This window comes from Aquarana catesbeiana, linkage group LG02 (assembly GCF_042186555.1).
Source record: "Aquarana catesbeiana isolate 2022-GZ linkage group LG02, ASM4218655v1, whole genome shotgun sequence".
NCBI lineage: Eukaryota > Metazoa > Chordata > Amphibia > Anura > Ranidae > Aquarana > Aquarana catesbeiana.
In genome coordinates, this window is record NC_133325.1 from 79,790,277 (window position 1) to 79,805,851 (window position 15,575).

General features: G+C 44.0%; 2 pseudogenes; both read left to right on the forward strand.

The window, feature by feature from the left end:
• The window catches only part of LOC141126978 (stromelysin-1-like), a 58,226-nt pseudogene that overhangs the window by 3,069 nt on the left and 39,582 nt on the right, over positions 1-15,575 (forward strand).
• LOC141130824 (U2 spliceosomal RNA) lies at positions 3,752-3,856 on the forward strand (annotated as a pseudogene).

Sequence of the window (15,575 nt, forward strand, 5' to 3'; positions counted from 1 at the left end):
GGTGGGGGGGGGGGGGTTGTGAAATCTAGATAATTGCTCATTAGCAGCACACTATTTGGAGTGAGTTTAGGTGGGGGGGGGGGGGGGTTGTGAAATCTAGATAATTGCTCATTAGCAGCACACTATTTGGAGTGAGTTTAGGTGGGGTGGGGGGGTTGTGAAATCTAGATAATTGCTCATTAGCAGCACACTAAATACACTCAAACAAAATACATTCCAAATGAGTAGACTAGGTGGATATATTCCCATCACTTCATGCTGGGAAGGTTATTGAAGGAAAATATACATGCATGACAAAAAATAACAGTAAAAAATTCCAGCATGTGTGAGGATAAAAAGGGGACATTCACACTATATTGCAATGATGGTAAGTAGTGTTTGAAGCAAGAAATACATCACATTATCAAAGATTACATAAAAGAACATGTGATGCTAATAAAAGAAAAATATCTTACCTTAATATAGTCCTTCTGCAGGACCTGTATGATGGCAGAACAGGTCTCTGGGATAATGATCCCCAGAGCCTGGGGGGAGATGCCTGTCGAGAACTTAAGGTCCTGCAGGCTTCTCCCTGTGGCCAAATACCGCAAGGTAGCGACCAGCCTCTGCTCCGGAGTGATGGCTTGCCTCATGCAGGTATCCTGCCTGCTGATATAGGGGGTCAGCAAAGCCAACAAACGGTCAAAAACGGGGTCCGTCATCCGGAGAAAGTTCCTGAAATCCTCAGGATTATTCTCACGGATCTCACGGAGCAAAGGCATGTGACAGAACTGGTCACGCTGAAGCAACCAATTCTTGGTCCATGAACTCCTCCTCGCCCTGTTCATGGACTGGTCTTGGGCTGAAGAATAAACTACAGCACCAAGCACATACAATGCACGAGCTCTACGACGAGTACGTACAGGTAACATGGCTTCAAAACGGTCGGCTGGTCAGAACGCACTAAACAGAACGCACTGAAGAACAGCAAGGCCTGTGAAGAACGACCTGAAAATCAGGAACGAGCGGCCAATAAAACAAAGATTTCTCAATGCCAACTGACCAAACGCACTGAAAAGCAGATACAAACCTCACAAGCACAGACTGAACAACAGTTAAAACGAACTGAAAAATACGAGTCTCACAAGCGCGAATCGTCTCTCACCAAACTTCTACTAACACGAGATAAACACGAGATTAGCAGAAGGAGCCCAAAGGGTGTCGTACGGGCTATTGAACTTCCGTTTTATAGTCTCGTCGGACTTGGTGTACGTCACCGCGTACTAGGCTGTCGTACTTTTGTGTGGTCGTGTGTGTGCAAGTCCGTTCGTAAGAAAGTCTGCCGCAAGTCCGCCGAAGGTACGTCGGAAGTATGTCGGACAGGCTGTCGGACTTTTGTAGACGAAAAGTCCGACCGTGTGTACGCGGCATTACAGCTTATACAGTATGAGATTTTAGTGACTGGGTTTCCTTATTTAAAGGAGAAGTATGTCCAAAGCTCTTTTGGCCATACTGCTCCTGTGGGTCACAAGAATGCACTTAGTTCTGCACTCCTGTGACCAAGGTTTAGCCTACAGCAAGCTAAAGACTGCTGTCGACTGACGTCACAGACCCGATGCAGAAATTTCTCCCCTCCTCCTCTGTAAACTTAAACTAGACCTCTTTAAATGGAATAAAGAAACGTTTACGCAGATGCAAATGCCCTCCAAAAATGAATGTCATGCCGCGTCTTTTTTTTCTTATTCCAGACATTGCCCATTAAGCTCCCACCTAGTTTTTTGTCCGATTTATGGATGAGATTTACACAGTTTGTTTGGTCAGGCAAACCTCCCAGAATCTGCAGATCTATTATGTCTCTCCCTAAAGTTCTGGGGGGGGGATGAGTTTCCCGAACCCGGTGAAATACTATGAAGACTCGCATTTAACTAGAATAATGGAGTGGTGTGTGACAACGAAGCCCAAATTATGGGTAGACCTTGAACAGGCGGCAGTAGATTCAGTTTTGGCGGGACTGCCATGGACACCTCTGCAATCTTGTTCAACGACAATTATCCAACACCTCACGGTTGGGGCGACTTTAACCACATAAGGACCACCCGCTGTCGTTTTGCGCCGGCTGTTTGAAGAGGAAAAGCTGCCAAAACCCCGGTATCCTCTTCAAGAGCGGACGGTCCTCTTTCAGATAAAAGTGGTCTCAGTGGCGGATTCACCACAAGATCACTTTCAATTGGGGGGTGGAGAGGGCCCCCCTCTCCCGCAGCCCTCTGGTCGTCCACTCTGCTTACCGGAGCCGTCAGTAGAAGCGGAGACGATCGGGTCCTCTTCCCTCACAAGCTGGATGCTGAGTGAGGGAAAGATGGCCCCTGCTCGGCTCCATAACTTTGGAGGGCGTAAGCGACGTCAAACGTCATTTACACCATCCAGTCTTAAAGGGGAAATATTTTTTTGATGCAAAAACAATTTTTTTTTTTTTTTATTGTATTTTAGTGTAAATATGAGATCACATTTAAGAGGTCCTGTCATGCTTTTTTTCTATTTACATTAGAGGATGTTACAAGGATGTTTACATTCCTTGTATTAGGAATAAGAGTGACCTACATTTTTTTTTAAAAAGGACAGTGTAAAAAAACGAAAAAAAAGAAAAAGAAAAAAGAAAAAAAAATATTTAAAGCGCCACGTCCCGCCGAGCTCGCGCACAGAAGCAAACGCATACATAAGTCGGGCCCACATATGAAAATGGTGTTCAAACAACACATGTGAGGTATCGCCGCAATCGTTAGAGCAAGAGCAATAATTCTAGCACTAGACCTCCTCTAATTCAAAACTGGTAACCTATAGAAATTTTTAAACGTCGCCTATGGGGATTTTTAAGAGTAAAAGTTTGTCGCCATTCCATGAGCGGGAGCAATTTTGAAGCATGACATGTTGGGTATCAATTTACTCTGCGTAACATTACCTTTCACAATATAAAACAAATTGGGCTAACTTTACTGTTGTCTAAAGAGAAACAAGAAAGGGGTTGGGACTTTAAATGAAGCATGCAATTGGGAATAAATAATGAACTGTAAATATGTAAAAAGTTTATTGCATATATCCATAATAGGAATTGCTTGTAATAGGAATATGGCATGATCGGTCCTCTTTACAGTGAGATGTGGGGTCAATAAGACCCCACATCTCACCTCTAGGCTGAGAAGCCTGAAATAATAATTAAAAAAAAAGTAAACGAGCTCGGCTTCCCAGCTGAGGTGGCGCCATTTGTTTGAATGCAGACATCATAACATCGCACCCGGCCTCCAAGCGATCATAGAGACTCCGGTGACCATCTGGTCCGCCAGAAATCTTTATGGTAAACATCTGGGGCCGGCGGATCCGTTCTCCAACTCACCAATGAAAACTGTGAGTCGGTAGAAGCACCGGATGGTGGCAGGAGGGGGGGAGGGGACGTCCCCTCTCACCTCCCCTAAAGAATGATCAAGCGGCGGAACAGCCGCTATGATCATCCTTATGGTGTAGGGAATCGCCGGCTGAAAAAGACGATATCTGAATAATGCCTGTAGCTGCAGGCATCATTCAGATGTACCCGCACAAAGTCAAGGATGTCCTATTACGTACCTTGGACGGGAAGTGGTTAACCACTTAAGGACCGGGCCTATTTTTCAGACTTGGTGTTTACAAGTTAAAAAAAAAAATTCTTGCTAAAAAATCACTTAGAACCCCCAAACACTAAGTACACTTTTTGGACAGCATCCGGCCCTGATCTCAGTCCCATTCCGCTTCTCGGCCTTTTGGCTAAGATCAAGTGTAGTATCTGTTCTTATCAGTTTCCAGAGGAGTCGCTGTGTCACTCTCGTTGGGGAGGGCTAGCAAATCCAATGGTGTTATAGTGCCTGGAAGGGCTGTACTCAGCAGGGACTACGCCATGTTGCCCGACAGTATACTGGGGACCGGCCTATGGTTGAGTCTGAGCCGTCTGGAAGGGTGCTCCTGGTGAGAATGGGTGCTGCATCTTGGTCTGGCCGGAGGGTCGGGTCCCTGGCCTTCTGGCCTGGATTATGGTAGCTCTAGCTACAGACAGATATTTGGGTAAGAGAACGCTTACTCCCCTTTTTCTGGTGAGGGGGAGTGGGTATTCAGGGTACTGTGCTAGACACAGGCATCATTCAGAGATAAAAAAATCAACAAAGAAAAATTCCCAGCTCACTTACCAGCTAGCCTGCAACAAACCAAATTGTCCTGTCTAACAGTTCACGTCAAAACCAGGGGTTTCTTTTGCACACATTTCCATATACATAAGCTGCAGGCCACTTCATGGCACCCCATTGTACTGCAGTCATAACTTTATAAATTTTGTGAGTCTCCAAAGTTGAAGCACATATATGATAATAGATAGATTGAGGGCAGGTATGCCTGGAGGGAGCCTACCCCTCATTAAAGGTACAGGGATGCACTGAACACCCAGCAATAGCACGGTGCGTCCCCTCAAGAGTTAACCAACAGTACAAACTAATGGCAACCACCCTAACCTATAATTGGCCTCAAAGATTGCTTTGCATTCTCTTAAGGGCAAAGCATTTTCTCTGGAATCTATACCTCTTTTAATACAAGAAAGTAGTTTGCTAGCTTTAGATACTGCATGGCACGTTTCTAGCCCCCAAGTGCATAAATTTACATTTATCAACTTTAGACCTCATTTGCCGCACAGTTGCCCAATTAAACAGTGCATTGAGGTCGGCTTGTAAGTTGGAGACATTCTATAAGGATGTTATTCCACTGCATAGCTTGGTGTCAACTGCAAACACTGAAATTGTACTTTTAATTCCAGACCCTATATCATTAATAAATATGTTGAAAAAGTAAGTGTCCCAACACCATTCAGAGTATGAACCATTAATAACTACTCTCTGACAATGGTCTTTTTTCTGGTTTTCTATCCATTTATAAACTGAATTTTCTAAGCCTGTAGACATTAACTTTCATGTTAGCCATGTGTGCCAAACACTTTTGCAAAATCCAAGTATACTACGTCCTCAGCCACTTCTTTATCTAAGTTTTTGCTTCCTCGTCAAAAGATTTTGATCATCAGATTTGTACAACTTCGGTCTTTCCTGAATCCATGCTGTCTATTGCCTAAAATATTATTTTCTCGCAAAAACTATTCTATGTGGTCTTTTATTGAACTCTTACTGGCCATAGATGGATTGAAATTTGGCCAGTTAAGCAGGGATGAGCTGAATTTCAATCGATATATATGGGCAGGCCGGTTGTACAGAAGTTGATCTTTCCATTGACTTCAGTACAATCAGCCTGTCTGTGTTTTTTTGTGCTCAATCAGTGCTCCCGACTATAGCTAGCAACACTGGTCATTGTATTCTGAAATCTCCCCGTTTTCAGAATACAATAGCTCCATGGGAGGGATTCACCCATCAACACACTCACACTGTTGATGGGGGAATCAAATCTTTTTTTTTTTTTTGTTGTCCAGCCTGTCTGTAGTCACTTGGCCTATAGTTAATTGTATTGTAGTTAATTGGCTTAGGTTTAGTTATTCCAAGAGCCACAGAAACTTTACTTATCAGGTTCCATAAGTTTCATTCTAGTGTTGGCATTGCAAGAAAAATTACATCTGACATACTCGCCTTCTTTCTATATAGAGTAACAACACTGGTGCTTGGTCCTTTGTGGTACTGATACCATGGCTTTTAAATGAGGACAAAAAGAGAGTCCTTAACCATATGGCACTTATATTGTCCTACAAATACGTCAAAAAGTAATGCTAAAAATTAATATAAATACTAAAAAGTGATTCAATATGTGTAAATAATATTCCACAAGAAAACCTTATAAATGCAGAAAATCTAAATATTAAACACTCCTTATATTAATGAAAAGTCCAAAGGTGAACAATTGTGAATAAACTTTTTGCAAAGTCCCAAAGTTGTGAAAAAAAATGTATAAACAAAATAAAGTCCTTGCACAGTCTATATATTTCACAAGTGTCCCCATATTCCAATTCACTGTGATAAAAACATGTGTGCATCCACCACCAAGTGACACCACTTTACGGGGCCTCTTACCAGATGATGTGGACCTTTGGGATACAAATGGTCAAATACGCTTGTTGATATCCTTTAACAATGATCCCCCAAGTGTGAAAGACTTCTCCCATCTGGATTACTCCATCGATATTAAAGATACAGTATATTGTCAAAAGAATTGGGACACCTGCCTTTTCACGCGCATGAACTTTATTGGCATCCCAGTCTTAGTCCGTAGGGTTCAATATTGCGTTGGCCCACTCTGTGCAGCTGTAATGCCGCGTACACACGGTCGGACTTTTCGTCTACAAAAGTCCAACGGACGCCGACGGACTAAAGCTGGCTGGTAATCCGATCGTGTGTGGGCTTCTCCGGACTTTCAGCAGACTTTTTCAGCCTCAAATCCGACGGACTTTAGATTTGAAACATGCTTCAAATCTTTACGTCGTAACTACGACGGACCCCGAAATCCGCTCGTCTGTGTGCTAGTCCGACGGACAAAAACCCATGCTAGGGCAGCTATTGGCTACTGGCTATGAACTTCCTTATTTTAGTCCGGTGTACGTCATCACGTAGGAATCCGTCGGACTTTTGTGTGGTCGTGTGTAGGCAAGTCCGTTCGTTAGAAAGTCTGCTGCAAGTCCGCCGAAAGTCCGCCGGAAGTCTGTCGGACAGGCTGTCGGACTTTTGTAGACGAAAAGTCCGACCGTGTGTACGCGGCATAACAGCTTCAACTCTTCTGGGAAAGCTGAGCAAAAACAGAAAAAAGGAAATGGAGGAAAATGGACTTTAAAGGTTGGCACTATAATCCCAATTAGGAAAGAAATGGTCTCATATTATAGTCAAAATATTACATTTATTGAAAAAAAGATTAAAAAACACATAATAAGAAAAATACATGAATATGTCTTAAAGATATACTGTCCCATATGTGAGGACAAATCAAGATGCTAAACAAGGAGAACCGCATGGATGACCTAAGGGATGGTAACAAAGTAGTTCAAGAGGATCCCTTCTGTCAGAAGCCGAGGCCCGTGGAATCACAATGTCAGTGCCAATGGATCTCTTCTGGGAAGGCTGTCCACAAGGTTTAGGAGTGTGTCTATGGGAATGTTTGACCATTCTTCCAGAAGTGCATTTGTGAGGTCAGGCACTGATGTTGGACGAGGAGGCCTGGCTCGCAGTCTCCGCTCTAATTTATCTCAAAGATGTTCTATCGGGTTGAGGTCAGAACTCTGTGCAGGCCAGTCAAGTTTCTCCGCACCAAACTCGCTCATCAATGTCTTTATGGACCTTGTTTGCGCACTGGTGCGCAGTCATGTTGAAACAAGAAGGGGTCATCCCCAAACTGTTCCCACAAAGTTCGGAGCATGAAATTGTCCAAAATGTCTTGGTATGCTGACGCTTTAAGAGTTCCTTTCACTGGAACTAAGGGGCCAAGCCCAATCCCTGAAGAACAACCCCACACCAAAATCACCCCTGGACCAAATGATTTGCAGCAGTGCACAAAGCAAGGTCCATAAAGACATGGATGAGTGAGTTTGGGGTGCAGGAACGTGTCTAGCTTGACCTCAACCCAATAGAACACCTTTGGGATGAATTAGAGCGGAGACTGTGAGCCCGGCCTTCTTGTTCAAGTCCAACATATGTACTTGACATCACAAATGCGCTTCTGTAAGAATGGTCAAACATTCCCATAGACACACTCCTAAACCTTGTGGATAGCCTTCCCAGAAGAGTTGAAGCTGTTATAGCTGCAAAGGGTGGACCAACTCAATAGTGAACCCTAAAGATTAATGCCGCGTACACACGAGCGGACTTTACGGCAGACTTTGCCCGGCGGACGGGATTTCGTCAGACAATTCGATCGTGTGTGGGCTCCAGCGGACTTTGTTTTCTCAAAAGTTGGACGGACTTAGATTTGAAACATGTTTCAAATCTATCCGACGGACTCGAGTCCGGTCGAAAAGTCCGCTCGTCTGTATGCTAGTTCGACGGACAAAAAGCCACGCTAGGGCAGCTATTGGCTACTGGCTATGAACTTCCTTATTTTAGTCCGGTCGTACGTCATCACGTACGAATTCGACGGACTTTGGTTGATTGTGTGTAGGCAAGTCTGTTCATTCAGAAAGTCCGTCGTAAAGTCCGTTGAAAAGTCCGCCAGGCAAAGTCTGCCGTAAAGTCCGCTCGTGTGACTGGGGTGCCATTAAAGTTCATGTGCGTGTTAAGGGAGGTGTCCCAATACTTTTGACAATATAGTGTATGTCAGGTAATAAAAAAAGGTGCATGACCATAGTGCAATACGTAAAATTGCCATAACACAGTCATTGGTACAGAACAATACATTTTTATTTTCTGAGGGGGAGAGGAGAATTTCCTAGGCGATCCGAGCAAAAGTGGGAGCTGGTACCTGTCAAAACAAGGTACCCACTCCCCCCCCCAAAAAAAAAAAAAAAAAACAACATGCCAAATGTGGCAGGGATGGGGGGAGGAATGCTTAAAGTGGAATTTCCCCTTTTGGGTGGAGCTCCGCTTTAATACAAGGAATGATCTATTGATTTTCTGCATTTATAAGGTTTTCTTGTAGAATATTATTTACACATATTGAATCATTTTTTAGTATTTATTTTATGATTAAGCACTACTTTCTAATGTATTTGTATGATTTTTGCTATTGGTGTCACAATTGCACAAGTGGCTACTTTATCTCACAGGTTCAAATACTTCAGCACAGGTTTTTTCTGTTTCAATCTGTCTATTCAGTTTTTAGAATTACAGTTAAACATCGTAATTTAAGACAAAAGAGTGCAAAATGGCTCTGACGACATGAACAGTCAACAAGTCCAGCACAGGTTTTTTATGCATTTTATATTTATATGGACCTCTTTCACTCGCGGGTGCTGAATGTTGTGGTGGGGGACATGGGCAAAGCACATTAATATATATGCGAGGCGATGACTTTACAGATCTTGAACCACCAAGCGTCCTATGACCTCTCTTTACAGCTACATTACTTCTTTTCTCTCTTTGTCTACTTCTTCTGGACTAACTCTGGACTAGTTCGAACAAATTTTTGGTTATTCAGAGATGCGGATGTATCCGAATCTCCGAATGAAAAAGTAATGAATAGTAACGATTTTCACTGAAATCCGTTAAAATTTGTTTCGTTTATTCATTTTGTAACGAATTCCAACTTTTTAGAACAATTAGATTTCGGATCAGTCGAAAAACGACGATTCAAATTCTGTGTGAAGAAATAGCTGGTTGTTAACCAGTTGCCGACCGCCGCACGACGATGTACGTCGACAGAGCGGCACGGGCAGGCAAAAGGGCTTACATGTACGTCCTTGCCTGCCCGCGGGTGGGGGGTCCGATCGGACCCCCCCCCGGTGCCTGCGGCGGTCGGCAAATCTCCCCCGGCGATCGGTGGTGAGGGGGAGGCCATCCATTCGTGATCGCTCCCAGCCAATGGGATCATTTCACTGCCTCTGTATTGTACACAGAGGCAGAGGAAATGATGTCATCTCTCCTCGGCTCGGTATTTTCCGTTCCGGGCCGAGGAGAGAAGACTGTATTGTGAGTGCACCAACACACACACACACAGTAGAACATGCCAGGCACACAAAACACCCCGATCCCCCCCCGATCGCCCCCCGATCCCCCCCAATCACCCCCCCCTGTCACAAACTGACACCAAGCAGGTTTTTTTTTTTGTTTTTTTTTTCTGATTACTGTATTGGTGTCAGTTTGTGACAGTTACAGTGTTAGGGCAGTGAGTGTTAGGCCCCCTTTAGGTCTAGGATACCCCCCTAACCCCCCCTAATAAAGTTTTAACCCCTTGATCACCCCCCGTCACCAGTGTCGCTAAGCGATCATTTTTCTGATCGCTGTATTAGTGTCGCTGGTGACGCTAGTTAGGGACGTAAATATTTAGGTTCGCCATCAGCGTTTTATAGCGACAGGGACCCCCATATACTATCTAATAAATGTTTTAACCCCTTGATTGCCCCCTAGTTATCCCTTTCACCACTGATCACCGTATAACCGTTACGGGTGACGCTGGTTAATTCGTTTATTTTTTATAGTGTCAGGGCACCCGCCGTTTATTACCGAATAAAGGTTTAGCCCCCTGATCGCCCGGCGGTGATATGCGTCGCCCCAGGCAGTGTCAGATTAGCGCCAGTACCGCTAACACCCACGCACGCAGCATACGCCTCCCTTAGTGGTATAGTATCTGAACGGATCAATATCTGATCCGTTCAGATCTATACTAGCGTCCCCAGCAGTTTAGGGTTCCCAAAAACGCAGTGTTAGCGGGATCAGCCCAGATACCTGCTAGCACCTGCGTTTTGCCCCTCCACCCGGCCCAGCCCAGCCCACCCAAGTGCAGTATCGATCGATCACTGTCACTTACAAAACACTAAACGCATAACTGCAGCATTTGCAGAGTCAGGCCTGATCCCTGCGATCGCTAACAGTTTTTTTGGTAGCGTTTTGGTGAACTGGCAAGCACCAGCCCCAGGCAGCGTCAGGTTAGTGCCAGTAGCGCTAACACCCACGCACGCACCGTACACCTCCCTTAGTGGTATAGTATCTGAACGGATCAATATCTGATCTGATCCAATCAGATCTATACTGGCGTCCCCAGCAGTTTAGGGTTCCCAAAAACGCAGTGTTAGTGGGATCAGCCCAGATACCAGCTAACACCTGCGTTTTGCCCCTCCGCCCAGCCCAGCCCACCCAAGTGCAGTATCGATCGATCACTGTCACTTACAAGGCACTAAACGCATAACTGCAGCGTTCGCAGAGTCAGGCCTGATCCCTGCGATCGTTAACAGTTTTTTTGGTAGGGTTTTGGTGAACTGGCAAGCACCAGCGGCCTAGTACACCCCGGTCGTAGTCAAACCAGCACTGCAGTAACACTTGGTGACGTGGCGAGTCCCATAAGTGCAGTTCAAGCTGGTGAGGTGGCAAGCACAAGTAGTGTCCCGCTGCCACCAAGAAGACAAACACAGGCCCGTCGTGCCCATAATGCCCTTCCTGCTGCATTCGCCAATCCTAATTGGGAACCCACCGCTTCTGCAGCGCCCGTACTTCCCCCATTCACATCCCCAACCAAATGCAGTCGGCTGCATTAGAGGCATTTTTATGTCCTCCCGAGTACCCCTACCCAACGAACACCCCCAAAAAAGATGTTGTGTCTGCAGCAAGCGTGGATATAGACGTGACACCCGCTATTATTGTCCCTCCTGTCAATCCTGGTCTTTGCATTGGTGAATGTTTTGAACGCTACCATTCACTAGTTGAGTATTAGCGTAGGGTACAGCATTGCACAGACTAGGCGCACTTTCACAGGGTCTCCCAAGATGCCATCGCATTTTGAGAGACCCGAACCAGGAACCGGTTACAGTTATAAAAGTTACAGTTACAAAAAAAGTGTAAAAAAAAAAAAAAAAAAAAACACAAACAAAAATATAAAATAAAAAATAATAGTTGTCGTTTTATTGTTCTCTCTCTACTCTCTCTCTCTATTGTTCTGCTCTTTTTTACTGTATTCTATTCTGCAATGTTTTATTGTTATTATGTTTTATCATGTTTGCTTTTCAGGTATGCAATTTTTTTATACTTTACCGTTTACTGTGCTTTATTGTTAACCATTTTTTTGTCTTCAGGTACACCATTCACGACTTTGAGTGGTTATACCAGAATGATGCTTGCAGGTTTAGGTATCATCTTGGTATCATTCTTTTCAGCCAGCGGTCGGCTTTCATGTAAAAGCAATCCTAGCGGCTAATTAGCCTCTAGACTGCTTTTACAAGCAGTGGGAGAGAATGCCCCCCCCCACCGTCTTCTGTGTTTTTCTCTGGCTCTCCTGTCTCAACAGGGAACCTGAGAATGCAGCCGGTGATTCAGCCAGCTGACCATAGAGCTGATCAGAGACCAGAGTGGCTCCAAACATCTCTATGGCCTAAGAAACCGGAAGCTACGAGCATTTTATGACTTAGATTTCGCCGGATGTAAATAGCGCCATTGGGAAATTGGGGAAGCATTTTATCACACCGATCTTGGTGTGGTCAGATGCTTTGAGGGCAGAGGAGAAATCTAGGGTCTAATAGACCCCAATTTTTTCAAAAAAGAGTACCTGTCACTACCTATTGCTATCATAGGGGATATTTACATTCCCTGAGATAACAATAAAAATGATTAAAAAAAAAATGAAAGGAACAGTTTTAAAATAAGATAAAAAAGCAAAAAAATAATAAAGAAAAAAAAGAAAAAAAAAAAAAAAAAGCACCCCTGTCCCCCCTGCTCTCGCGCTAAGGCGAACGCAAGCGTCGGTCTGGCGTCAAATGTAAACAGCAATTGCACCATGCATGTGAGGTATCACCGCGACGGTCAGATCGAGGGCAGTAATTTTAGCAGTAGACCTCCTCTGTAAATCTAAAGTGGTAACCTGTAAAGGCTTTTAAAGGCTTTTAAAAATGTATTTAATTTGTTGCCACTGCACGTTTGTGCGCAATTGTAAAGCATGTCATGTTTGGTATCCATGTACTCGGCCTAAGATCATCTTTTTTATTTCATCAAACATTTGGGCAATATAGTGTGTTTTAGTGCATTAAAATGTAAAAAAGTGTGTTTTTCCCCCAAAAAATGCGTTTGAAAAATCGCTGCGCAAATACTGTGTGAAAAAAAAAAATGAAACACCCACCATTTAATCTGTAGGGCATTTGCTTTAAAAAAATATATAATGTGTGGGGGTTCAAAGTAATTTTCTTGCAAAAAAAAATAATTTTTTCATGTAATCAAAAAGTGTCAGAAAGGGCTTTGTCTTCAAGTGGTTAGAAGAGTGGGTGATGTGTGACATAAGCTTCTAAATGTTGTGCATAAAATGCCAGGACAGTTCAAACCCCCCCCAAATGACCCCATTTTAGAAAGTAGACACCCCAAGCTATTTGCTGAGAGGCATGTCGAGTCCATGGAATATTTTATATTGTGACACAAGTTGCGGGAAAGAGACAAATTTTTTTTTTTTTTTTGCACTAAGTTGTCACTAAATGATATATTGCTCAAACATGCCATGGAAATATGTGAAATTACACCCCAAAATACATTCTGTTGCTTCTCCTGAGTACAGGGATACCACATGTGTGAGACTTTTTGGGAGCCTAGCCGCGTATGGGACCCCGAAAACCAAGCACCGCCTTCAGGCTTTCTAAGGGCGTAAATTTTTGATTTCACTCTTCACTGCCTATCACAGTCTCTGAGGCCATGGAATGCCCAGGTGGCACAAAACCCCCCCAAATGACCCCATTTAGGAAAGTAGACACCCAAAGCTATTTGCTGAGCGGTATAGTGAGTATTTTGCAGACCTCACTTTTTGTCACAAAGTTTTGAAAATTAAAAAAAGAAAAAAAATATTTTTTTTTTGTCTTTCTTCATTTTCAAAAACAAATGAGAGCTGCAAAATACTCACCATGCCTCTCAGCAAATAGCTTGGGGTGTCTACTTTCCAAAATGGGGTCATTTGGGGGGGGGTTTGTGCCACCTGGGCATTCCATGACCTCCGAAACTGTGATAGGCAGTGAAGAGTGAAATCAAAAATGTACACCCTTAGAAATCCTGAAGGCGGTGATTGGTTTTCGGGGCCCCGTACGCGGCTAGGCTCCTAAAAAGTCCCACACATGTGGTATCCCCGTACTCAAGAGAAGCAGCAGAATGTCTTTTGGGGTGCAACTCCACATATGCCCATGACCTGTGTGAGCAATATATCATTTAGTGACAACTTTGTGCAAAAAAATAAATAAATAAATAAATAAATTGTCACTTTCCCGCAACTTGTGTCAAAATATAAAATATTCCATGGACTCAACATGCCTCTCAGCAAATAGCTTGGGGTGTCTACTTTCCAAAATGGGGTCATTTGGGGGGGGGGGTTTGTGCCATCTGGGCATTTTATGGCCTTCAAAACTGTGATAGGTAGTGAGGAGTAAAATCAAAAATGTACGCCCTTAGAAATCCTGAAGGCAGTGATTGGTTTTCGGGGCCCCGTATGCGGCTAGGCTCCCAAAAAGTCCCACACATGTGGTATCCCCATACTCAGGAGAAGCAGCTAAATGTATTTTGGGGTGCAATTCCACATATGCCCATGGCCTGTGTGAGCAATATATCATTTAGTGACAACTTTTTGTAATTTTTTTTTTGTCATTATTCAATCACTTGGGACAAAAAAAATGAATATTCAATGGGCTCAACATGCCTCTCAGCAATTTCCTTGGGGTGTCTACTTTCCAAAATGGGGTCATTTGTGGGGGTTTTGTACTGCCCTGCCATTTTAGCACCTCAAGAAACGACATAGGCAGTCATAAATTAAAGACTGTGTAAATTCCAGAAAATGTACCCTAGTTTGTAGGCGCTATAACTTTTGCGCAAACCAATAAATATACACTTATTGACATTTTTTTTACCAAAGACATTTTGGCCTAAATGTATGACTAAAATTGAGTTTATTGGATTTTTTTTAGAACAAAAAGTAGAAAATATCATTTTTTTTCAAAATTTTCGGTCTTTTTCCGTGTATAGCGCAAAAAATAAAAACGGCAGAGGTGATCAAATACCATCAAAAGAAAGCTCTATTTGTGGGAAGAAAAGGACGCAAATTTCGTTTGGGTACAGCATTGCATGACTGCGCAATTAGCAGTTAAAGCGACGCAGTGCCAAATTGGAAAAAGTGCTCTGGTCAGGAAGGGGGTAAATCCTTCCGGGGCTGAAGTGGTTAAGCAGCGGGCCGGGAAGCCGGCCACCCGCATCCTTAACAACCATGAGTCATCATCTGTTAGCGGGCTTCCCCACTGACAGATGAATGTTAAAGAAAAAAATGCCGGCAATTGCCCGGCAATAGAAATATTCTAAAAAAAAATGTCATAGGGCCCCGCCGCCTGTCCAAATTTAAAAACAAACAGCGTGGGGTCCCCCCAAAATCCATACCAGACCCTTATCTGAGCATGCAGCCTGGTTGGTCAGGAAAAGGGGGGGTGTTCAACATGGGAGGTGGGTGCTTTGGGGCAGGGGCGGCTCTGTGCCCCCCACCCCAAAGCACCTTGTCCCCATGTTAATGGGGTCAAAGGGCCTCTTCCCGACAACCATGGGCTGTGGTTTTTGGGTCTGGGGATGGGGGGCTTATCAGAATCTGGAAGCCCCCTTTAACAAGGGCCCCCAGATCCTGACCCCCCTCCCTATGTGAAAGGGTATTGGGTACATCGTACCCCTACCCATTCACCAAAAAAAGTCAAAAAGTAAGAAAAACAGGAGACAGTTTTTGACAAATCCTTTATTAAAAAAAAATTTTTTTAAATGTGTCCTGCGATGTAATCCACCATCAATCTCGCCGTCTGTCCGCTTCTGACGTCACATGTGACATCATGTGACGTCAGAAGGGGCGGTGCCACTGGGTGATATATCCAGGTGGCCCTGCCCTTGCCTATAAAAGAGCTGTCAAACCTGAAGAGAGCTCATTCGTCGGGAGACCTCTTAGGAGGCAAAGCATCTTTTACATTTTCT